General features: G+C 43.4%; 1 protein-coding gene across 2 annotated transcripts in view; it reads left to right on the top strand.

Annotated features, from left to right (window-relative positions):
• The window catches only part of LOC137373077 (neurogenic locus notch homolog protein 2-like), a 164,491-nt gene that overhangs the window by 27,763 nt on the left and 112,581 nt on the right, over positions 1–24,147 (top strand). Inside the window, exon 1 of one of the 2 annotated variants that reach the window (XM_068037926.1) lies at positions 5,880–5,919. The exons of the other annotated variant lie outside the window; for it this stretch is intronic. The gene's annotated coding sequence lies outside the window, so the exon portion shown is untranslated. Of the gene's footprint in view, positions 1–5,879; positions 5,920–24,147 lie in introns of those variants that run through there. 2 annotated transcript variants of the gene reach the window in all.

Raw genomic sequence — 24,147 nt, 5'->3', positions numbered from 1 at the left:
TGGTGAGGTGTGCTTTTGCACAGAGTGAACACGTAGGAATTGTGCTAGTGTTTTGTAGAGCTGAGGGCTGCATTCGCCCCGTGGGTAATGGATACTCCCTGACATACAGACAGGGGCTGCTTTGTTCCTGGGGGAGGGGCAGATTGAATAGCAGAGCGGACCTGAGCAATGCTTGAGAAGTTTTATGTTTGAGCAAAAGACTTGGTGCGTTAGTGCCCATTTTGTAATTTGTAGTCACACAAGATGGTTTCTTTTGTAAATTGACCTAGATTTGTCTCATTTTTGTTCAGACTGTCGATGGGATAGGATCTTATTCAATATCTCAGCAAGTTTTCTGCTGCTGTGGTACGTTAGGTATAAAACAAACAGTTGAATGACTTCAATTTGTACTCTAAATTACATCTGCTGCCCAACTTTTCAATATGTTCACACATCTGCATGTTCTAGCAGATTAACTGAATAATTTCCAGGAATAGGATTCCATGCATTCGCCATAGCTCAGTGGGGTAGCACTCTTGCTTCTGAGCCAGGAGATTCCGGGTTCAAGTCCCACTGCAGAGACTTGACCTCAAAAATCTAGGCTGACACTCCAGTACAGTACTGAGGGAGTGCTGCGTTGTTGTTCATTTGGGTGAGATGTTAAACAGAGGTCTCGTCTCCCTCCTCATGCGGACAAAAAAGATCCCTTGGCATTATTTTGAAGAAGAGTAGGAGAGTTATCCCCGATGTACTGGTGAATATTTATCCTTCAACCAACATCACTAAAACCAGGTTGTTTGGTTATTATCACATTGATATTTGTATGAGCTTGCTGTGCACAAATTGGCTGCTGCACCTCCTACGTTACAAATGTGACTACACTTGAAAAGTATTTCATTGACTGTAAAGCACTCTGGGACATCCTGAGGTCATGAAAAATGCTGTCTACCTGCAAGTCTTTTTTTTTTTCATGGACAATTTTCTCTTCTATTTTCAAGAAAGTAATCCCCACCAAAAGAAAGAACTCGCCAAAGTGCTTTACAAGGCAGTGAAGTACTTTTGAATGATAGCTACTGTTGTAATGTAGGAAATGCGACAGCCAGGTCTCTTATAGTCACGTAATAATGACCAGATCACCAGTTTTTCAGTAATGTTGGTTGAGGGATAAGTATTGGCTAGGACACTGGGGCGAGATCTCCAACTCCTTTTCGAAATAGAGCTCTTTTACATCCTAACATAGTCAATATTCAGGACTAAATTAGGGTTTTGAATCCAACTTTACACTTAAAAAAAAAAACTTCAGAAAGCATTTTCTAGGTGGCTTGTAGTGCAGTTGGTTTGTACATGGGCAAAATACTGAGCCAAACAAACCAGAAGCACCCTAGATTTTGGACCCTACATTGTGCTGACTCAATCAATCTAGGCTAGTGCTTGTGGTTAGAGTACGGCAGTTTGGCTTAGACCTTCTGGGCTAGGGAGTGGGGTGAATATAAACTATCAGTTTGCCCTTATTATCCAGTGAATTTTGTGGGGTAGGGCATTGTGTCTAGATGGTGTTTGGTGGTTGGCTGCACATGGTGGGTAGAATTAGCCTCTTGGTCATGGTGCACACTCCAGTCTGGTAGCCTGCCAACCCTTGATTTTCAGACTCTCACATGAAGGATGACCACTTGAGCAAGAGGGTCACTTAGATCCATAGAACGGAATCTCAGGATGAGGGAAAGGGAGAAAATTGTTGTTTGTTTTGTGATAATTAATTAATAATTAATCCTAATTATGGCCTTGTGAAAGGGAGATCATGCTTAACCAATTTATTGGAGTTCTTTGAAGGAGTGACATGTGCTGTGGATAAAGGGGAGCCCTTTGAAGTACTGTACTTGGATTTCCAGAAGGCATTCGCAAGGTGCCACATAAAAGGTTATTGCGCAAAGTAGGAGCTCATGGTTTAGTGGGTAACATATTAGCGTGGATAGAAGATTGGCTGGCTGGCAGTAGAGTATGCATAAATGAGTTCTTTTCTGATTGGCAGGATGTGACGAGTGGAGTCTCGCAGGGATCTGTGCTGGGGTCTCAGCTTTTTACCATTTATATCAATGACTTAAATGAAGGGAGCGATGGCATGGTAGCTAAATTTGCAGTTGACACCAAGATAGGTAGGAAAGTATGTTCTGATGAGGACATACGGAGTTTGCAGACCGATTATAGATAGGTTGAGTCAGTGGGCAAAAATCTGGCAGATGGAATATAATGTGGGAAAATGTGAAGTTATTCACTTTGGCAGGAAGAATAAAAAAGCAGAGTATTAGTTAAACGGAGAACGACTGCAGAACTCAGAGGTGCGGAGGGATCTAGGTGTTCTAGTGCATGAGTCACAAAAAGTTTGTATGCAGGTACAGCAAGTAATAAAGAAGGCAAATGGAAGGCTATCCTTTATTACCAGAGGAATAGAAAATGAAAGTAAGGATGCTATGCTTCAGTTATACTGGGCATTGGTGAGACCACATCTCGAATACTGTGTGCAGTTTTGGTTTTCTTATTTAAGGAAGGATGTGAATGTGTTGGAGGTGGTTCAGAGGTGGTTTACTAGATTGATACCTGGAATGAGCAGGTTGTCTTATGAGGAAAGGTTGGACAAACTGGGCTTGTTTTCACTGGAGTTTAGAAGAGTGAAGGGAGACTTGATTGAAGTTTATAAGATCCTGAACAGTCTTGAGAAGGTGGATGTGGAAAGGATGTTTCCTCTTGTGGGTGAATCCAGAACCAGGGGGCACTGTTTTAAAATTAGTGGTCACCCTTTTAGGACAGAGATGAGAAATTTTTTCTGTCAGAGCGTTGTGCGACTTTGGAATTCTCTGCCTCAGAAGGTGGTGGAGGCAGGGCCATTGCATGATTTTAAGGCGGGGGTCGATAAATTCTTGTTAGGCAAGGGAATCTAAGGTTATTGGGGTAGATGGGAGTGTGGAATTCAAGACACACAGATCAGCCATGATCTTATTGAATGGCAGAGCAGGCTAGAGGGGCCGAATGACCTACTTCTGCTCCTAATTCGTATGTTTGTTTGTATATTAAATTGATATTGAAACGGCTAAAACTGGTGATTAATTCAAAAAAAATGAGGGAGAAACCCTGTTATGAAACTAGATTTGAAAAAGTATCTCTGAAGAGTTGCTGTAAAACACAAAGGTTGTTTGGCCAACTTCTGTTTGGGATACTGGAGCATTCAGTCGGTTCTTTCCCAAATGCACTATTGACTGTTTGTCTACTGCCCATAAATGATCTCCTCTGTCAAGGCATCTTTGCATTGAGGCTATATTGCAGGCCAGAAGACACATATTTATCCGCATAAACTAGTGTATTATGGAGGATGAAGAGGAAATGGTCTTGTCAGTAGGTGTTATTGAGCGTGAATTGGGAGGAATGAATAGGAAGAAACTTAAAAGTGCAGTCTCATTCGAACTCTAAACTCTGAAAACCATGGTTGAGGAGAAGGGGGACAAATAGTCAAAATTAATTGCTGGTAAATGATCTCAAATGTCACAAAAACCCTTGCTGGTTGAGGTGTTTAATTTCTGCTCCAATCTGGTGGTTTTGAAAGGTCATGCATCTCGAAAGATTTGACGTTGATTTAAGTGGACTGTTGGCAACCTTCCTATTGACACTGCAGACTGGAATGTTGTGTAGCAGACAAACCTTTGTCGCTAAATATTTACTTTTTCAGTGTTAACATCTCTGGTAGCTCTTGGACTTTTTTTTCTCTTCACCCTTTTTGTGATTTGTTTTCCTCCCACCTCTCTCAGGTTCTCTTCATGTCATAGAATATCCTTGCGATTCCAGAGCCTTTCGTGGCCCTGGTTAAACATTAGGATGAGCAGGAGATGGGTGCTTGTATACTGTCTTGGCAAGTGTGCCACCTGTGCTTGACTTCTTGAGATGAAGAAATTGCTGTATGGAGAATGCTAGAATGGTGTCCAATTCTCCACCCTTCTCTGTGGCCTGACCGAGGATGGGTCTGCTGTGTTGGACTTCAAATGGGATTTATTAATCCTTCCCTTTCTCCTGCTTTTTATTTCCTTTTTCCTTCTCCTTTTGTGAAGGTGCTGATTCACTGCAGAGGATGCTTTCCAGTACTTTGCCCAAGCATCACATCAGCAGGCTGAGCATGAGAGCATCAGCCTGAGCCTGAACCTGAATCCAATGCATCAAAGCATCCAGGAGTCATCACTGGACAGTAGTCTGACTGGTATCCTATTTCCCCCACTAGCATCATTACCCACTCCTGAAATACTCGGGTCAATTGCTGTGATTGTACCACTTGACCAATTCAGATCAACTGAGAGGCAAACTGATGAAGCCTTGAATCACCTTGGTCCACGTAGCTCAGTGTCAAACCACTGTTGAGGAACGAGGAAGCCATTATCTATCTATCTTGGTTTTGGATCTGGTTCCAATTTTCACAGAAATTATCCATGTTTTCTTTTTCATTCCCAAGTTTGTTGTTTTGTCTTCCCTCTTAGTCCAGCTTCTGCCTAAGAACTACTCCATTCTGTCAAGTAGGTAGAGGTGTGTGTTCGTGCACGTGCTTACATATGTGCCAGGGTAGATTAGATTGGGGCTTCCCCTGGCTTTTTAAATTGTATTTTTTTTTGTTTACTATTGGACCCCCATGGTCTTTTAATAAAAATTGCTATCCTGTTGGCAGGCTTCCACTTTCGAGTGCTTTGTGTGATGGTGTCTTAGCAAATATTTTTAGGTATTAGCTTGTGAAAGGATCTGCTACAATCGCTGTGACACTGCGTGATCTTTGAAATTTGCAGCCTGTAATTTGGAATGTAGCCGAGAATGCCTGGAGCGAAAGGGGCTGCTTTTGTTCGTCAAGAAGCTATGTCAATCTGGTGCTGCCACGGAAACGTTTGGTGTGGGAGGGGGTGCTTTTATATTTTTTCAGTTTTTCTTAAATGCAGGATTTATTAATTTAGGAGACAAAAGAAGAGTGCACATTACTAATAATAAAAAGACATTGTGTATGGTGATTTTTGGAGGAGGAGTGAGGCTGATGGGAATAAAGGCCCTAGCTGTTCTACTTGGTTGGTTGAAGAAGGGCTGAGAGTGATAGGGGTATGGTCGTAAAGGTTCCAGCTATTCTGTCTGGATACATTGCCTTTTCCTTTGTTCGACAGTGAAGAGATAAATTATGCATTTCGCATGGGTTATAGCCACGCTGCTGATGGGAGTTCCCGTTTGGGTTTACCGTGCACAGAGTGTGGTGCTGTCTCCTGAGGTGCCTGGAACTGCCTGACGAAGACAACAATGCCACTGCAGCCAGTCCAAATGGTCCCTCTGGCAGCAGAGACTATAGCTACGTCATGGGCTTTCTTTTTCCATCTCTGGCCCCCAAACCATTGTGGAAGGTCCATATTGGCTAGCAACAGAATTGCAAATGACTTGCACACAACTGCAGGTTTCCATGTGCAAAGTTCTTTGACCATTGCTTCAGCGCTGTGGAATCCACTTGGTGATATAAAGTGGGCAGTTTTCCACAGCACTGGGAGCCTAAAGTATTAACAATATACATGGCACCATATTTTGAAATGTCTTTAAGCACTTTGAACAGTGAATTACTTGTGCAGTGAAGTCTCATGCTGGCAAACTCTGCAGGCCATCTGTGCCAGCAAACACCACAAATGGTATCAAGATGAATTATCGGTTAATGTCGTTCTGGTGGTGTTGGCTAGGGAAGGAATGTTGGCAAGAACATTGAGAATTTCCTGCTGTTCATTGAATCGTGTTGGGATCTTTAACATCCTCCAGAGCCTGGAGACGGAACTCTGTTTAGCATCTCATCTGAAGGACGTGAAGTGGTCTGTAGTATTCTGACAGCAGCAGAGACTAATTGGCTTGAGATCCAACCGTAAAAGAGGAACTTAGATGAGAATTATTAAGGTATGTCCAATTTTGATTTTGAGGTGCAAGGTTCATTCGCTGATTCTGGAGCACTTTACTTTCAATCAGTGAACGCAGATTCCATGGGGTTTTAAGAGACCGTTGAGCTCTTTGGCAATATATACTTGTCACCGCCAGTAGGAGATCTTTCAAATGTGCATTTGATTAAACGCGCGCTCCACACATTTGTTTTGAAAGTGGGGAAAGTGTTTTGATTTAGGATGGTGATCTCAATCAAATGATGTAATTGAAAACTCCACTTGAATGATGGTTCTGTACATTCCATGAGCTTTAGAACAGCTCAAGCCAATGGAGGAGGGAGGGGTTGGGTGGGGGAGGAGCCACTGTAGCTTCATCCACAGCTGCTGATGCCCATCTTTTCAGCAGCGCAGGACTCCACCCATGTTACTCCCCACCTTGATGCCCACCAGTTGCCTAATTGCTGGTCTGACCAAGTAATTCCTCATTCTGTACGTTCCTGTTTTCTCCAATTTAAAAAAAAAATCAACATCAGAACAGTCAGTTGCTGTTTTATTTGGAAGCCGTTGTGCAATTATCTACATTTTTCAAATATGTGATGTCACGATACATAAGTTATGACAGTGAAGTATGAAGGCTTTCTGGCTCCATCCATGGAGAATTCTTGCTGGTCTATTTTTAGAATGCAAAGATCTTCAGTTAAAATAGCTGAAACATGTCCTGATCTAACTCAGGACTGTGAACTTGAACATTATTCAGCAACAAAAATAGGCTTTGATGCATAATATTCATGTCTTTCCAGATTGGGGGGAAATCAACTAGAATTCCTGTGACTGAAAGCAGCTCATTGATCCCTGGTGGAATTTGGATGTGGACATGATTAGGTTTATCTGTGATAGCGACAATGATTCACTGGGCTGCTGACAATCATTGGGTTCAGATGCAAAATTAGGAAGTGTCCAGTTATGATGGGCATCTTGGTGTGTGGGGCAGCCTTGATGGGCCAGCTAGTCATTTCCTTCCCATCATTTTTGTATGTTCATATTGCTCTGAATAAAGAAATTTTGCCCTGTATATCTGTTACAAACTATTTCTCATCAGTTTAAGTTGATGTCTTTTTGTCAATCTTTTCTCTTTTAATTTGAAGTTAAATTTTGGATGTACCTAGTCTGTACCATTTTGTTGTTTTGATGTGGTGCCCACTTCTGGTCATGACCACCTTTCTATACTGGAGAGGTCAAGTTTCTCCAATCTTTCCTCATGGTTCATGTCCCTTATACTCATCAGTGGTCATGTTTATTTTCTGTGTAACCCCATCCAGTTCATGCATGCTTTTTTTTTGGTGTGCCAGAATTGAACTCAATAGTCTTGAATTCCGTCTGACCAGTGCATTGCAGACCACCAGTTTAATTCTCAGAGGCTTGTCTTCTGTTTTGACCATAAATCCTACCATTTTAGCTGCATTTTTAATTGTCCTGCCATGTTGCACAGATATTGAAAGTGAGTGAATCCCAGCAACAGTCTTCATTTGCTCATTGAATGCCATTAATTTCATATTTGGAATTGTCTGCCTTCATTGTTTCATTTTGCAGTACATTCATCAGTGTTGGATTTCATCTTGCACAAAGTGCCCACTTGCATAGCCTGTGTAGACTATTTTGTAAAGCTTTCTGCATTTGTTTTATTTTGTATTGTTTTCAGTGGTTGACCACTTCGGCAAGGTATTTCTGCTGCCCATAGGACCTTGCTTCACCCCAGTATGTGTTGTGCATTCAGGAGTGGGGGGGGGGGGGAGAAAACTAACCTCTAATTTGACCTGTGTGCGCATGTCGTTTCAGAAAGTGTCATTGGTATTTGTGCTGAGGCTCAAGTGTGTTCAGAGCATTTGCTACCAGGCTAAAGTTGACATGTCGAGCTGTGATCCAGTCTCTGCCAGATACAATCTGATATGAAACAGCAAGGTCTCTTACTTGAAGTAATAATGTGAACGAGTTGTACTGCTCTGTTTGCACTGCAATCTTTGTGTTTCTCCTGTGAGATATTCCTGTTGTTTTGTATGGAGCCAAGGGCCACAATTAATAGAGTAGTCGAGTTTGTCGTTTTTTAAAAAGATCACTTGGAGCTTGCTGCGACTGCGTTTACTTGGGACCGGGGGTTTCTACAGATTGCGTACGGGTTCAGCTGTTGCCTGATCAAAAGACACGTATGATCATTGCTGCCGCATTCATAATTGGCATCTTGTTGGCGGAGCTGAAGCGCACGGTCCAAACTAGTTTCCTGCTGCCACATCAGAATAACCATTAGGAGCCAATACATCCAAAGCAGTGTTTCCAGAGTTTGAGCGAGGTATAATATAGCATAACTGTGTTGAGCAGGATTTATTTATTTAAAAATGTAAACATGCATAGAATTACAAGGTAAAATGTCAAAAAGGAAATACAAATTCATATCCGTTGTTCCCTTGAGCCAGCAGAATACTCTGGACTAAAACTACAAGTAAATGCCCGAGCTGCTGAATCCTTCTTGCTTCAAGTGGCCGTATAGCCATGTAAACAAATGGGGTGTACCCACCTGCAAGTGTCAGGATCTGTTATGTCTTTATTTGGAATGATTTTTAGTCAATAGTGTGGAACTGGTCACTGAGTACAGTTCATCAAAGAAGAGATTCTGATGGGGAGGGGTGGGGGAAGAATTAGAAAGAAAGTGACCAGTTCGTAGTGTAGTGTTAAAAATAATGGCAGAGCTGCCAATTGTATGCAGATAGTCTTGTGTCCCTGGATCACCCCCTCACTGATTTCTTTGATGGGACAAAGGGAGGTAAGGGTGCACAGGAGACTGGAGGTCTTGCTGATGGCATGGATATAGGGTCAGAATTGCACCTTATGATCAAATAGGATTCTATGTTGTTAACAGTCCTGTTTGGTATGAAACTGTGTTAAAGGTGGGAGGGATTTGGATTTGGTGGTGAGGGTTTAGATCTTTGTGCTTGGAGCTAAAAACAACAGCGTCAGTCCTCCCCAGGTTTAATTGGAGCAAGTTGCACCTCATGCCAGACTGGATGGAGGACAAAGCAGTCTGACAGCACAGAGGCAGTGGAGGGATGTAGTGGGGTAGTGAAGAGCTGGATGTTATCAGCTGACGTTGTGGATCATGTCATCAAGGGACACCATGAGCAATGATGGACCAAGGGTAGATCGTTCAAGGGACCCCTGATGTGTTTCTGGAAGGGTGGGAAGAGAAGCTATTTCTGAGGATGCTCTGGCTGTGGTCAGATAGGTGAGTGGCGCCAATTAGGTTTACAGTCGTTCAGCAAGTGTAAGTTTGAACAAAGTGAAGTTGTCCTTTTTAAATGAAAAAATAGGGAGAAATTGATTGGAGGAAAATTAGACTTCTGATGCATTCTGCTTTTTTTTTATTTAAGTTGGTTGACTGAGCAATGAAAACCAGGGAAAAATTGTGACCAAAGCCAATAGAAACTTGGCTGAGGATGCTCAAAATGATTTTTTCAATGTTGCAGAGATGGAGACTTTCCTCTGGCAACTCTCGGTTGGATTTGATTCTTGTGTCCTACAGGTGAAAGAACATTACCGCCCCATTCCCATCGCAATGCTCATGAAGAAAATCTTTTAAAAGCTTGGTGATTTATAGTTCCCCTGTGTGGGTGAAGAAGTAGTATTTGTGTAGTTGTTGCAGTTAGTCCTGATGCTTAATGCTGAGCAAATTTGGCTCTTCTCTCCTCAAGGCACTGACTCAATGATGTTCAGTTTCACTGTTACCGTCAGCTCTGTGGGACTCACTTGTATGCGTCTTGACAGTGAGTGGCAGTGGGTTTATGCAACTGTGGAGGGTATCTGGGCTAAACCTAATCTTGGCCTCATCCCCTGCACATTCCAGCAGTGATTGCTGGATAGTGATCTGGAGTGAGAACTGAGGCTAACTTACTTCTTTGTTTCCCTTCCAGTTCCAGGGTTCCAAAGCCAACTGTCATATCTTGACCTTAAGCAGAGTGGCAGTAAAGTAACAGATAAGCGACTGGATAGGTGCAGAATTGAAGATGAATGATTCGAGTGTTGGACTTTTAGGCATACTCAAATAAAACGTTTATTACTCCTCTAGTATTCTAACTGTACGGAATTGACATCCAGCTCTGTTTTGAATCCCCCTAAAGACTATCTTTATTGTCCCCCCTCCCCCCACTCATCTGGCACGTTAATCTAGTTCTAGACGTTTATCAAACTCTGCATGAGGAAGAAGTTTTACAATTTGTGGTCCTACTATCCTGCTGCAATTGTAAAATAACATTCACAGTTTGTGTTAACTGAACCTTTTGATATTTTATATCTCCATTTTGAAACCCCTTCTTAACTTTTCTTTCCCCCTGACTAGAATCATTGTTGTTTATTGTGAATCCAGCATTCTTTGCTTGTGTTGTTTTTTTTCAACTTGAGAAGGTCTGGGGAAGTCAAGGTATTTGGTGAAGGGTTCAGTCAAGGTTGGAAAGAGTAGAAGGGATGATGAGGTAAACTGGAAGGTCACGAGTATGTAATGTCAAGCTTCAGTTTTAAAGGGCTAGAGATTGTAGGAAGAAGGCAAGATTTATGGAGATGAGCTGTTCCACAATTGAGAGATCTTGGGAAATCATGAGCCAAAATATAAAAGATGACTTCTTGGTGAGAAGATTTAAATCCCTAAATTCACTGGGAATTTATTGATTTACATGAGAAGTTGGTTGGGAGGAGTTGCCAAGGGCCACAGTACAAAGGGAGTTCAAATCATTCGACTGTTTAAGAATCCCAGGTCATTGAGTATGTATGGACTGATACTCGTCTAGTTCCCTCACACTTCAGGTCTAATAATTCCTTATAGTCAGGTCTGTGAAGTTGTCTTACTGCTTTTGGGATTGGATGGTATGTTTTCTGCATTTGGGGGAAGGAATGAAAGGCTGTCTATTGAGAGCCAAAGGTATTGGTGGTGGCATTACTCCCTTCAAATCCATGCCGTTGTTTTGAAAAGTCCTGTTAAAATAGTTTTTTCTCCCCCCCGTAAACCTGAATTAAATTTTTGACATGCTTTTAACATAGTAAGGCCGGGATTTTATTCTTGCGATGGGGATCTCAACGTCCGCAAAAGGCAACACCAAGATCCCCACATTGCCTCTTCTCTGGAGTGCCCACTGAATCTAGTGCCAATCAGACACTTCAGTGGACAGCGGAAGGCTTTCCACAGGATCTGGGACCCCGTTGCCGGAAGTCCTGCCCTTGGAGAGCTGCTGGCCAATCGGAGACAGCAGTTCTTCCACTGAGCAGTGCCACCACACAGACGGTGACTGCTGCCGGAGGATCACCTACTGGAGGATCAGGAGCAGCACTAGACCCAGGCCACAGGCAGGTCAGAGCGGGAGGTGTTTCACGGAGTGGGGGCCACGGGGGAACGGGGGTGTAGAGGGCCTTAGTAAGGGCAAGGGGGGTGGCTGTCAGCCGGCCTCCCACTTCCCGATGCCGGGTCCCTGGGTTGGGCACTAAGTGCCTTTTAATGAGGCCTCCCGTCCCCGGCCCCGGAACGCACGATTTTTCGTGCCGTGCTTCCCGTACGGTGATAGGGCCACCCGCCGCACTGCTAATTGTGGCAGTGGGAACGCCATTTGCAGGCCTTCCCACCCCAGACTAAATTTTGGCAGAGGCGGGATGTGTTTTTTAGTTTTAGTTTAGAGATACAGCACTGAAACAGGCCCTTCGGCCCACCGAGTCTGTGCCGACCATCAACCACCCGTTTACACTAATCCTACACTAATCCCATATTCCTATCACATCCCCACCTATCCCTATATGGTGGCAGGAAACCCCACCCCACCACCATCCTACCCGATTTTATGCTTTCCCCACCTCCAAATCCACTAAGTGGGGGAGGTGGGTGGAGAGCATAAACTTCCACCCTCAGTGTTTTCTCCCAGATTTAATTCTGGAGGAATTGCTGTTGATTTTTTGCACTTAGGTTTCAGCCAATTGGTATGTGAATTGTTGACCCGTTATATTGAATTGGAACCATTGTCTTGTTTATTAATCACATGTTGCTGTCTTGCTGCCTCTCCTTTCATTTGGAACCATCTTTTGTGTTAACTTCCTGAGTGGGGGAAGTATTGTTGAGAACAAAATTACATTTTGGCAGCCTTTTGAGATATTATAAATCGTAATTTCGGTCAACAAATGGGCAAAATGATGTGCTGCTGAGCTCCTTGAAGGCAGAAGGTCCCATGCGTGATTGTTGATCTACACAGAGTTGCACTCAGCAGGAGCTGAACCTGCTGGAGCTGTGAAAGACCGGGAGGAAAATATCAGCTAGGCTCCTTGCTCCTGATGAAAAGAGATGTGAGTGTGTCTGATTGCTGACACTTGTTAATGATGAATAGTAGTAATAGTAATGAGGTACTGGGGGCATGCGTCAAAATAGTATCCCAGTGCAAGTTGCAATATAGAGTGCAAGAGGGAGGAACACTGGCTTGTGAGAGAAGGAAAATCTGCGTGTTGCTGTACAACACTACAACATACTGCAGTGATTTTTTTTTTGATAGGTAAAATGGGGAAGGGTCCTGAGGTTTTAAGCCAGACAAGTATAACCTAACAAATGCAGTGCTAATTGGTTCAAATTGTTTGGTGAGGACGTGTTTTTGTCTCATTTGAGCAAGTTCCTATTCATAATTTTGTGGGCTTTTTGTCTGCTCAAGAGTTACTAGTTGTGACCGTGCATGGTTCTGTGATGAGAAGTCATCGATTTCTAACACATGGATGTAATTCCTCCTCTGCAACCTTGCTGCTAGGCGCAGATGTTTTGTATGTAAGTGTAATGTTTGCCATGGGCATTTTGCATTTCAATGTAAGGACCACTTGCGCTGCTGGCACCTTGTTGGAGATTTGGGGAAGGGGGTAGTGGAAGAGGCTACAGCTCAGCAAGCCATGAATTTGCTGAGAAATGAAGCCCTCTCTTCAGAGTAGGTTTAACAGTTGTGATTTATGGAGGTAGTGACTGGGCCAGAGGTTATACATGTGGAACAGCTCTGTGCAAAATTGATTTTCTCCAAACTTTCACCAAGTCCACAGCAATTGTGGATTCACATTCCATTTTTTTTTCAGTTCATTGCAGGGATTTCTAAAATTTATGCGTGGGTGGATTGTGACAATGCACATGTTTGACAAGGGTTTACTCCTTGGGACAGAAGGGGAGAAATGCCAAGGAGCAAGTATGCATTTGCAACTTGATGAATCCTTTGATAGGCTCGTAACATTGGAATCGCACATGTAATCCATTCATCGGTCAGTAATTCCGTTTCAGGAGCAGCGTCGTTCCAGTGTAACAGAGGTGGTGCCTCTGAGATGCAGACTTAGCAAGTTGGTTTTTGTATCTGCCCTTGCTTGAAGTGAGCAAGTAATGTGCCATGTGCTTTTTGCGAGGACCACTTGCAACATAACTCAAAACCCCTTGCTGCCACTTTCAACCTCATTCTTTGCAAGGACAAATTGAGGAAAGGCGCGGCAAAGCTGTTGTAGTGAGCGAGTATTCTGTAATTACTGAAATTACTATTCAGTAAATTGGAGGCCAGTGCAATAAGGAGACCTGCAGCTTTGATGTGCTGAAGCTCATATTTTCAGGAAAATATCTTGATCTGCAAAGCATGTAATCGACAAAAGCCCCTAGTTTTCCTGCCTTTATACATCAGCAAGCTATTCAACCAGAGGGCAACATAAGCCAAACCATAACTTGTCCTCGCCTGATCTATTTGCAAGCAGAACTCAGTGAAAAATAAATCAAACACAAAGTAGCTGAATTTCTCTAACTTTGTCCCTCTCCCTCCACCCCCCCCCATTCTTTTTCTCTTTCTCTCTCCTCTTTCTCCCCTGCCCCCCCCCCCCCCTTAAATCCACTGGCACCTAAGTGAATTATGCCTTCAAAATTACTTTAGCTGAGATCAACTAACTCAGCAAATACCTGGGATTGAATCTCGGTGCCTCCTGCTCTGCATGAAGTTCAGTTGCAGAAACCTTCTATTTTGACTAGGGTTGCCAACACTAGTCGGATGTATTCCAGGAATCAGATGACCTTCAACCCTCCAGCCTCTGCATGTTGATCTCCGACAAGTCCATCCTCATGGCGCATCACCTTCCCAAGTCCATTAGAAAGCAAACACACTCTTCATTCGATGATCCTTGACTCATTGTCAGTCAAACAGCCCTTTTGCCCACCTCCCCCATTTCTTATATATATTTTTTATAATCTATTCTCCCAGGTTGCTTGCAGCAGAGTCTGGGAGATTTATCTTGAATCCCTTCGACCCAGGAAGGTTGCCTACCCTATGTTTGCTAGGAAATATGGATATTCCATTTACTTGAAATGGGACTGCTCTCCCATTAACATTTTTGAGGACATGTTCCTACATTGAAATTTGAAGAATGCATGTAGCTAGGATTCTTTGTATCATGGTACTTTGTGCTGTTCATTAGGAAATATTAGGCTCGTGTCGATTACATAGCTTGATTTGTATAACCTTGTGTGCACATAATGGACCCTTTACATGGCATGGCAGCAAGGGAAGTTAATCCACAGCACATTTGATTCAGTCACACTGAAAGTTTCACATAGTTGTAAATCAAAAGAAGTTTGCAGCACAGAAGATGCCGTTCAGCATCGTACCTGTGCTGGCTCTCGAGAATCATTCTAATTTAGTTCCATTGCCCAGCCCTATCCATATTCCCTTGCAGTTTTTTTCTTTGTCAAATATTTGCCCACTTCCCTTTCAAAGGCTATTATGGATTCTGTCTCCACCACTTGAGTCTTAACAATCTTTTTATCATGCTTCAGCAAATTTCGCCCAATCTCGCTCTCCCAAAGTCAGAAATATTTTAGATTAAGTTCTCCAGCACACTGAACATGGGAATTAAGTACTGGGTGTTTACATTCAGAGACCTTGTGGTTATAACTATTGCCCTTATTTCTTGGATCAATCAATCAATCAGAATGGAAGTGATGATATCAGTAGGATATGTTTGAACAGGTAAAGCTTTGGGGAAGGTTTGTTGCTCAGCCTAATTTTAGAGACAGGGCACACCATGTTGATCATTAAAGGTGCTTTTATTGTCGCAGAATTTTATGGCTCCTGTCTTTGGAGAGTTACTCCCCCTTGAAAACTCTGTGCCTTCTGTGTCTGGTATTGGGTGCAGTGTCTCTGCAGGTTTTCCAGTCACCCTATTAGGCAGCCAGGTCTCTGAGTGTAAACACCCAGTACTCGATTCCCATGCTCAGCGTGCTGGAGACCTTAACCTAAAATATTTCTTAGTTTGGAAGAGCAAGATTGGGCAAAATTTGTCACTGCACAAGAGGGTTGCTAAGACTAAAGTGGTGGAGGCAGAATCTATAATAGCATTTGAAAGGGAAGTGGGCAAATAATTGAAAAAGGAAACATTGAAAGGGAGGGACTATGGTGAGGGCTAGGGAATGGGACGCAATTGGAATACTGTTTGAGAACCAACACAGTGGGCAGTGGGGTGAAGGGCATTTTTCTGTGCCATAAATTTGTACGGATCTGGGGAAAAGGCAGGGGAGTGAAACCAGATGAGTAGCTCTTACCGAGAGATGGCACAGACACAATGGCAGAATGGCCTCCTTCTGTGTTACCATTGATTCTATGGTTCACAGCTGTTTATATATGAGTATGCAGCCAGTGGCAGGAGAGCAACAAAATACAGCTGGTACCAGCAAAAGTGACCACGAAGCTGTTGCATTATCGTTACAAACCCAACTGGTTTACTAATGTCCATTTAGCAAAGAAAACCTGTCATCCATACCCAGTCTGGCCTATAAGTGACTCCAGTCCCATTCCAATGTGATTGACTTAATCTTAACTGCTGTCTGAAATGGCTTTGCAAGTCATTCAGTTGTATCAAAGCAGGGAAACTAGGGATGGGCAATAAATGCTGGCCTTGACACAGCTATACACTTCCTGAGAATGTATTTAAAAAAAAAAGTCTGCAGTGATGTAAAAGGGCCTGGGAGGTGAACTGGGAGGTCGTGTTGTAAGCAGTGCTGTCTTACAAAAATGCTTCTATAATTTTTGTTTATATGTTTTTGTGGACTTCTATTTAAATATGTGGAGATGGATTCCTTGGAAGGCTGAAGATTTCGTAGAAGCTGAACTTTGCTTTATTGTTGACAGTTCATTGAAAGGACACTGTGATGTTGTTTAAAAACAGCCTTGCTGGAAGTCATGTGCTTTAAGTAATAAACAACAGAAACCTTGGTGACCTGGGGAAGATGTTTACAGACAAGTAACCAAGAGAATTAGAGATGAGGACAATCATTGTGGGCTTGAAGCGAATTCTTGGAATTTTGCTTGATAACTTGTTGAGGTTGGGTGGCATCTCACTGACTCTTGTTAAATGACTTCCATCGGTCCATCCTTCACCCAAGCTGATCAGGCTGGGTTCACAGCTTGCTATGACTTGCATTGGAGGCACTCCCAGTTTGACCACATTTCCTCCTGTTATGCCAGCAAGCTTTGAGTGGATTTTAAAAAAAAAGTTATTTGTTGTCTTTTGGCAAATGATTCTTGAAGACTTGGTTTCTAATATTGTTTGAGTTGGAGTGGAGCAAGATATGCTTTATAATTAATGCTAGTGGTCCTGTCTGATAACACAACTCATTAAGCTTAATGAGTGTGACATGGAATTGGTGGGACACAGGATGTTGCACATGAGTTTCAGTTCTCTTTGCTGAGGAACTCATTACAGTGGGTTCAGTTTTTAAATTGTGATTTGTTAAGTGTGGAATGGGAATGGGGATTATAAGGAATTGCAGAGTGGAAATAAGAGTCTGTTTCTTCCCCCTTACCCTTCCTCACCCAAAGTGGTCATTATGTAAATATGTTCTTGGACTGTAATTGCCATCAAACTATTTGGTGATGATGGTTGGGAATTTGAAGCCAAACCCAAATCTGTCCTCGCTCGACATGCAAATTTTTCATTGGACATCCCAACCTTATCGCTCCCTCTACTGTCTTCCCATGACTGATCAACAAGGGCCCGTGATGAAAATTGAAACCTTTTGACCGCACAGAGGTGCAGCATTAATACTGGGTAAATTAAAAAGCTTCATAACTGTTTCACGACCAGTATCATCCTTAAGGAAAATGTCATGCAGGCCTCCACCTGCCAAGAGTGAGGCTTATTAATTTTGTCATATGAACATTGATTTTAAACTGTTTCTGGAGTGAAGAAAGGACTTGTTTAAAAAAAAAATCACCAGACACTTGGCTGGAAAAACATTTTTGCATACTAACACAGTACTTGGAGGGACAAAGGGGCTATTCTCTGCTTCAATTTAACCCACAATGGACTTAGACACCAGGTATTGTGCGTAAGCAGGGACATTACAGGGTTGGCTAAGACAAGAGAATCCACAAACCGACGTGGTCAGACCAGCCAGTCACTTGACTTACCTGCTTGGCAACCTGCGTTTTTCTGAATTGTACGAAGAGTTTGAACTAAGAAGACTGTTTGCTCCTGGAGTGAGTCCAGCCTTTGGACCCACTGAAGAGATGTGAACCCCAGAGAGAGTAAAGTCTTCTACACTGAACAAGGTTTAAGAATACTACTGGGCCCCAATGAAAAGCAAGACTTGTCTACAATCAAGGACTTTACAGCAAGTTTGAACAGTAACCAAAGCCATCTTCAGATATTTCCTCAAACTTTTTCACTGTATTTCTTCTGCTCTTTTCTGTCTCTATCTGCATGTGTGTATCGCGTATGGATGCTAGCTTGGGCACGTCACGTATCTGTAGGCGTTAACCAAATTTGTTTAAACTTAATAAAGTTCAACCTTTTTTCTTTAAACCTAAGAAAACCTGTTTGGCTAGTTTTTTTGCCTTATAATCGGAAGTTAATGAACAAGGATTCACGAAGGGGAAGCTTAAAAAAAACAATGTGTTTAAAATTAAGCCATGTTATGTTAAGGCCAGGTGAAGGCTGAGAGGGAACCCTTGACCCCTTTCTCACCACCTCGTAACAAAAAGTATAGTTTTTATTTTGCAGCTTCCCCCCCCCGCACCCCCCCCAGAACAAAATGCCTTTTGTAACAAAGTGTACATGAAGAGATTGTGATTTTTGGTTTTAATTAAAAATGGCTCTCAGTGCACTAATCGTCTGACCTTGAAGGACTGAGTGTTGCCATGATAGAGTAAAACAATAAGCTCGCTGTGCTGCTGAGAGGGTTACCAGAGGAGCTCAGCATATTCATCCACATGCATTTATTCAGATACAGACAATACAATCCTTCATCTCTGTGTGAAATTAAAAAGAAATAATCTTTGTTCCTGCTGTTGGGCATTGAAAAAGGTTTTATTGCTCAAATATCACACTTGGACCCTTTTTTTATTGAATGCCTCATAAGATTTTATTTGACAAAATGATCTGCAACAGTGCTGGCCGAGAGTCCTGTACAGCCTGCCTGTGATCAAAAGGGCCGCTGTTCCCTGGACTCCGGTTTGCTTGCATGCTCTTTATTTTTTTTTCCAGCATTTTAGGACCGCTCTTTGATTGGAGTGGGAGAGAATGGTCCTGCATCTTCAGATCTTCACAGCATTTCCTCTACCAACCCCCACTCTGCTACACAGCTCGTCATATTGAGTTCCCGAGATTGGGGGTTGGTGGAAGGAAAGGGGATGTTCCCCTACATGATCCTAATGAATCCCCAAAGGATACCTTCCTTTTCATCCTTCATCATATTCTTGCATTTTTGGTTTACTGGCGCATTGCTTTAACATGTGATAGTGTTGACACTATCTTTTCATAAAACTTACAGCATAGAAACAGGCCGTTCGGCTCAACTGGTCTGTGCCAGTGTTTGTGCTCCCCGTGAGTCTCCTCCTCTTCGGTTTCATCTAGCCCCATCATATCCTTGTATTCTTTTCTGCCTCATGTACTTAATTAGCTTCCCCTGAAATGCATCTATGCTAGTTGCCTCAACTACTCACTTTTGGTAGCAAGTTTCACATTCTAACCACTGTCTGTATTAGAAGGTTTTTGCCTGAATTCTTACTAGATTTATTCGTGAATATTGTATGGTTATGGACCCTAGGTTTGGACTCCCACCACCCCGCCCCCAGAAGTGAAAACATCTTCTACGTCTCCCCTATCAAATCCTTTCATAACATTAAAGACCTCTACTAGGTCACCCCTCAGCTGTTTACTTTATAAAGAAAAGAACCCCAGCCAGTTCAATGTTTCCTGGTGGTTATACCCCCTCAGGCCTTGTATCATTCTTGTAGATCTTTTTTGCACCTTTTCCAGTGCCTCTGTATCCTTTTCGGGTCACTGCCATGGTCTTTCACAGGTTTGGACAGGGTTCTTCTGGGACTGTAGGTATTTCAAGGGACCTGCTGCACCAAAATGTTTGTTCACTACTGCACACAATTGTAACTTAGTCAAGAGGTCTGGTATATGCATTCTGTTGCTAGTCTTTCGACAGATTACTGGTCTTTCTGAATTGGCTGCAGTGAGGTTTGCTTCTAAGTATGACACATACTGCATTTTCCTCAAAAGCGTTTGCTTCCATGAAGAGCCCAACAAAGATTAGGAGCTTAAATAAAAGCAAGATACTACTGATGTTGGAAATCTGAAATGAAAACAAAGTGCTGGAAATACTCAGCAGGTCTGGCAGCATCTGTGGAGAGAGAAGCAGAATTAACGTTTCAGGTCAGTGACCCTTCATCAGAACTGGCAAATGTGAGAAATGTAATAGGTTTTAAGCAAGTGAAGTGGGGGGTTGGGGGTAGCGGGGGGAGGTTGGTGGAAGAGAACAAAAGGGAAGGTGTGTGATAAGGCAGAGGGCTGGAGAGGTTAACTGACAGAGGTCATGGGACAAAGGCAAAGGGAGTGTGCTAATGGTGTGATGAAAGACAAAACATTAGTGCAGAGAGAGTGTTAATGACAGAATAATGATCAGCTGTCCAAAAGCACAAATATGAAAAACCAAGTTTCAGACAGGCACATAATAAAGAAAAAGATAAAAATCAAATAATAAAGGGCCAGTCATGCTCTGAAATTATTGAACTCAATGTTCAGTCCGGAAGGCTGTAGAGTGCCTAATCGGTAAATGAGGTGCTGTTCCTCGAGCTTGCGTTGATGTTCACTGGAACACTGCAGCAGGCCGAGGACAGAAATGTGGGCATGGGAACAAGGTGGAGAATTAAAATGGCAAGCAACCCGAAGTTCGGGATCATACTTGCAGACCGAGTGTGCTTAATCGGTAAATGGGATGCTGTTCCGCGAGCTTGCCTTGATGTTCACTGGAACACTGCAGCAAGCCCAGGACAGAAATGTGGGCATGAGAACAGGGTGGTGAATTGAAATGGGAAGCAACTGGAAGCTCAGAGTCATGCTTGCGGACTGAGCGGAGTTCTTCCGCAAAGCAGTCACCCAATTTGCGTTTGGTCTCCCCAGTGTAGAGGCGACACATTGTGAGCAGCAAAATACAGTATATTAAATTGAAAGTAAATCGCTACTTCACCTGAAAGGAGTGTTTGGGGCCTTGGATGGTGAGGAGAGAGGAGGCAAAAGGGCAGGCATTACACCTCCTGCGATTGCATGGGAAGGTGCAGTGGGAAGGGGACAAGGTGTTGGGGATAATGGAGGAGTGGACCAGGGTGTTGTGGAGGGAATGATCCCTTTGGAATGCTGAAAGGGGAGGGGGAGTGGCATCATGCTGGAAGTGGCAAAAATGGTGGATGATCCTTTGGATGTGGGGGCTGGTGCGGTGGAAGATGAGGACAAGGGAAACCCTGTTGTAGTTCTGGGAGGGAGGGGAAGGGGTGAGGATAGAGGTGCGGGAAATGGGTCGGACACGGTTGAGGGTCCTGTCAACCACAGTTTGGGGGGTGGGGGCAGTGGTGCGGGTGGATGGAATCCTCGGTTGAGGAAAAAGGAAGACATGTCAGAAGCGTTGTTGTGGAAGGTTTCATCATTTGAACAGATGCATCGGAGATGGGGTAACTGGGAGAATGGAATGGAGTCCTTACAGGGAGCAGAGTGTGAGGAAGTGTAGTTAAGGTAGCTGTGGAAGTCAATGGGCTTATAATGAATATTAATGGACAGTCTATCCCCAGAGATGGAGACAGAGAAGTCAAGGAAGGGATGGGAAGTGTCGGAGATGGACCATATTAAGGTGAGAGATGGGTGGAAATTGGAAACAAAGTTAATGAAGTTTTCCAGTTCGGGGCAAGAGCAGGAAATGGCATCGATAGTCATCAATGTACCAGAAAAAGAGTTGGGGGAGGGGTCTGAGTAGGTCTGGAACAAGGAATGTTCCACATATCCCACAAAAAGACAGGCATAACTAGGACCCATGAAGGTACCTGTAGCAACACCTTTTATTTGAAGGAAGTGAGTGGAGTTGAAGGAGAAGTTGTTCAATGTGAGAACAAGTTCGGCCAGGCGGAGGAGGGTGGTGGTGGATGAGGACTGGTTGGGCCTCTGTTCGAGGAAGAAGCAGAGAGCCCTCAGACTGTCTTGGTGTGGGATGAGGTGTAGGGCGATTGGACGTCCATAGTGAAGAGGAGGTGATTAGAGCCAGGAAACTGGAAATTGTCGAAAATACATAGGGCATCAGAAGAGTCACGGATGTAGGTGGGAAGAGACTGGACCAGGAGAGAAAAGATAGAGTCAAGATAGGAAGAAACAAGTTCAGTGGAGCAGGAACAGACTGAAATGATGGGTCTACCAGGACAGTCCTGTTTGTGGATTTTGGAAAGGAGGTAGAAGCGGGCTGTCCGGGGTTGCTGGACTATAAGGTTGGAAGCTGTAGAGGGAAGATCTCCGGAGGCGATGAGGTCATTGATTGTCCTGATGTTTGGTGGTGGGGTCATGGTCCAGGGGGAGGTGGGAAGAAGTGCCTGACAGTTGGCGCTTGGCCTCAGCAAGGTAGAGGATGGTATGCCAGAAAACACAGCACCAATCAGGAACTCCCTGTGTGTGCAAACTTCAGAGAGTATCTGAGGGGTCCTTAACAGGGGTTGGTCACGTGTCAGTGGTAAATATTTTGAGGTCCGTGGCTGGTAATTTCAGGGATGAGAAATTGCCTATTGATTGCTTCTCCTGGACCAGTCCGACTTGAAAAAAAAAATTGCATCAGTTTCACAGCAGTCAGGTCCTGGGAACGGGAACAGCGGTTTCTGAACTTCGACAAGTTCGTGGTTTCCTGGCAGGTTCTGAATTTTTTTGAAAAGCCTGCTGGAAAATCATGCACTTTTCCATAATTCAGAAACTGCTGTTCCCGCACCCAGGACCTGACAGCTGCAATTTAAAAAAAAAACTCGCTTTCTGCAACTGTCGGGGGGCGGTGGGGAGGGGGCAGAGAGAGAGAGAGAGAGAGAGAGGAGGGGGGAGAGAGGGGGAGGAGAGGGATGGACACAGAGAGGGGGTAGGGATTGACTCGGAGGGAGACAGTGAACAAGAGGGGAGAGAGAGATCAAGATCACTCCTAACAGATGGACAACTATCTGGATTCTCCGCATCGCTACATCAAGTGTACAGGCAGACATTGACTGCTTGTGCCAGCAAAAACAATGCCAGGTATCTCTCAAAATAGGGAGAAATGCGTTTTAAATTGGTCTGTGTTTTGATAGCATTAGGTTGGCTATCCACTTTATATACAGATTGATTGCCCCCATGGCCATGGCTGAGTCAATAATTTTGTCAGATGTTGGTGGTGCAACATGTTGATGCCTATCCCTGGACCTTAAATGTTAGTATGGAAGCTCTTGCAGGAAGATTGTGCTGTTAGAATTGTTTTACATGCTGTAACATTGAAAATCTGGAGATCGATTTGCAGTGCAGTGTCTGTAAATAACATGTTGCTGGGGGATATTGAGAGGTTTGTGTAATTGTTTACCTGCCTGACAGGATGACTCTGTGAAGGATTCCCATGATCTAAAGTTTCACATAAACTATTCCCATCACTATTTAAAGAAGCTGTTAAACTTCCAAACGTGAAAAGAACATAACTAAATTGAAACTGCTCTGTAAAGCATTGCAGCAGCTGTATTCTACATCTGTCTGACAAGAAAGGCCTCCTTCTGTGCCGTAAATGATTCTGACTCTATAACAGTGCAATTACGTGGCAATGCAAATTATGCCCTGATAGTTTCTTGAGTAGACTTCATCCTACAATAACGTGACAGCATGATTGGGCTGTGGTGCTTTAAAAAAATCAATACTAGTAAATAATTGATCTCGGTCGTGTTTCTTGGAAACTCCATAGGCAGAACCAAGTTAAATTATTAGTAAATTCAGAATGGAATTTTAACCGTGTCATCTGTTGTCCCTATTTCTGTTATCTCCCCCAGCCCCACAACCCTCCAAGAGATCTGCGCTCCTCTAATTCCAGCCTCATGATCATCCCTGATTTTAATCGCTCCACCATTGGTAGCCATGCCTAGGCCCTAAGTTCTGGGATTCCCTCCCTAAATCTCTCCGCCTCTCTATCTCGCTTTCCTCCTTTAAGGCACTCCTTGAAACCTACCTCTTTGACCAAGCTTTTGGTCATCTGTCCTAACATCTCCTCACGTGGCTTAGTGTCATATTTTGTTTTATAATGTATCTGTGAAGCACCTTGTGATGTTTTATTATGCTAAAGGTGCGATATAAACACAAGTCATTCTGTTTCAGGTTTTTCCCTCCTCTGTCATTCTTCCATGCTTGATCTCTGTGTTGCTTGTGGCCCATGCTCATGTTCAGCATCGCTAACTTCCCAATTGTCCTAATCTTTGTTTCTCCTTGTAAATGTGCTCCACATCTCTGCGCCACCCTCATCCTTTGTTCAGGTAACTTTTTCCTTGTTATGCCTGCCCTTCTCCTTGCCAATCTATAACCTGTGTCACACCACATCTTCAGTTAAGAGTTGATGGCTTGCAACATGTGACAAGCACCCAAGTGATTTTTAAATATGCAAATTCTGTGGATTTGCCTGGTAACTGAATGAATGTGCACATTTTGCTGACTGTTTAATGTGGCACCTTAAAACCACACGAGATGGTGTACTGACTGACATGGGATGCATACAGAGGAACTGGGCCAAAGAGCAGTGAGACAGAGGTTACCTTTCCTTAATCCCTGTTGCTTCTGTGTTTCCTAAATGACAACAGTGACTACATTTCAAAAGTACTTCAATGGCTGTAAAGCACTCTGGGACCTCCTGAATCCGTGAAATGTA

This window comes from Heterodontus francisci, chromosome 8 (genome assembly GCF_036365525.1).
Source record: "Heterodontus francisci isolate sHetFra1 chromosome 8, sHetFra1.hap1, whole genome shotgun sequence".
NCBI lineage: Eukaryota > Metazoa > Chordata > Chondrichthyes > Heterodontiformes > Heterodontidae > Heterodontus > Heterodontus francisci.
The sequence above is the reverse complement of the archived record's forward strand: the minus strand, read 5'-3'. Positions and strand labels throughout refer to the sequence as shown.